This window comes from Microtus oregoni, unplaced genomic scaffold (genome assembly GCF_018167655.1).
Source record: "Microtus oregoni isolate MIOR12 unplaced genomic scaffold, Mior012 000000F_ref0000247, whole genome shotgun sequence".
NCBI classification, from domain to species: Eukaryota; Metazoa; Chordata; class Mammalia; order Rodentia; family Cricetidae; genus Microtus; species Microtus oregoni.
The window spans coordinates 93,559,073-93,560,717 of NW_024543059.1; the positions used below are offsets into that span (position 1 = coordinate 93,559,073).

At 47.3% G+C, this 1,645-nt stretch overlaps 1 pseudogene; it reads left to right on the forward strand.

Annotated features, from left to right (window-relative positions):
- The first annotated feature begins 212 nt into the window (after positions 1 to 212).
- Positions 213 to 1,065, forward strand: LOC121455110 (annotated as a pseudogene).
- Positions 1,066 to 1,645: the final 580 nt, after the last annotated feature.

Here is a 1,645-nt window from a genome sequence, read left to right on the forward strand (position 1 = left end):
TGAACATGAGCTCTGCCCTGGAGTGATTGATATAGCCAGTGTTATTCCATTGGAGAAAGCTTATTTTCCTTCTCCCAGAAGGTATAAATGACAGTTCAGTTGTTAACCTTTACCCTAGTGGCTCAGTTTACATCCATTCATTCTTTTAACTGTAACAAAATAAAATATAATAAGATAAAAATCAAGCTGCTTCTTCATTGGGGAAACAGCAAATGGCAGATGACACCGGTGCACCGGGAGGGCCCAGGGGCTCAGGGTTAGGAGGCTCTGGCAGCTTCTGCAGTCTAAGGGGCTATGGTCCTGGCAGAGGCCCCAGGGCTTGCCCGCACAGAGGTAAAGCCGAAGACAAGGAATGGATGTCCATCACCAAGAGGGGCCACCTAGTTAAGGACATGAAGATCAAGTCCCTGGAGGAGATCTACCTGTTCTCCCTGCCCATTAAGGAATCCGAGATTATTGATTTTTTTTTTCCCCCTGGGAGCATCCCTAAAGGATGAGGTTCTGAAGATCATGCCCGTGCAGAAGCAGACTTGGGCTGGCCAGCAGACCAGGTTCAAGACTTTTGTTGCTATTGGGGACTATAATGGTCATGTTGGTCTCAGTGTTAGGTGTTCTAAGGAGGTAGCCACTGCCATCCCAGGGGCCATCATTTTGGCCAAGCTTTCCATTGTCCCTGTGCGGAGAGGCTACTGGGGGAACAAGATTGGCAAGCCCCACACTGTTCCGGGCAATGTGACAGGCCACTGTGACTCTTTGTTGGTGTGTCTCATCCCTGCCCCCAGAGGCACTGGCATAGTCTCTGCTCCTGTGCCCAAGAAGCTACTGATGATGGTTGGTATTGATGACTGCTACACATCAGCCAGGGGCTGCACTGCCACCCTGGGCAACTTTGCCAAGGCCTCCTTTGATGCCATCTCTAAGACCTACAGCTACCTGACCCCCGACCTCTGGAAAGAGACTGTGTTCACCGAGTCTCCTTATCAGGAATTCACTGAGCATCTTGTGAAAACCCACACCAGAGTCTCTGTTCAGAGGACCCAGGCTCCAACTGTGGCCACCACATAAGGGTTTTTATACAAGGAAAATAAATGTGAATTAAGTCTGTTAAAAAAAAAAAGATAAAATAAAAACTATCCTATCAAAGTTGGACGAGAGAGACCAACAGAAGAAAGGAGTCCAAGAGAAGGCACAAGGATCAGAAATAAGCTCGTTCACACACTCAGTAATCCCATATAAACACTAGCCTGGAAGCCATAATACAAACGGAGAAGCCCTAGTGCAGACCTATGCAGGCCCTTGCATGCTGCTTCCGTCTCTATGAGTTCATAGGAGCTTTGTTCATGTTGATTTAGATGGTCTTGTTCTCTTGGTGCTCTCCAACCCTTGGGTCTTACAGTCTTTCTGCTTCCTCTTCTGTGGTGTTCCCCAAGCTCTGAGGGGAGGGATTTGATGGAGACATCCCATTTAGGGCTGAGTGTTCCAAGGTCTCTCACTCTCTGTTGTAACGCCATTCTGGGTCTGGGATGCCTCTCTCAGGATGATTTTTCTAGTCCCTTCCATTTGACTAAAAATTTCATGCCTTTTTTTCCCCTTAACAGTCAAATAATTCTCCATTGTGTAAATGTACCAGTTTCTTTTTCTATTC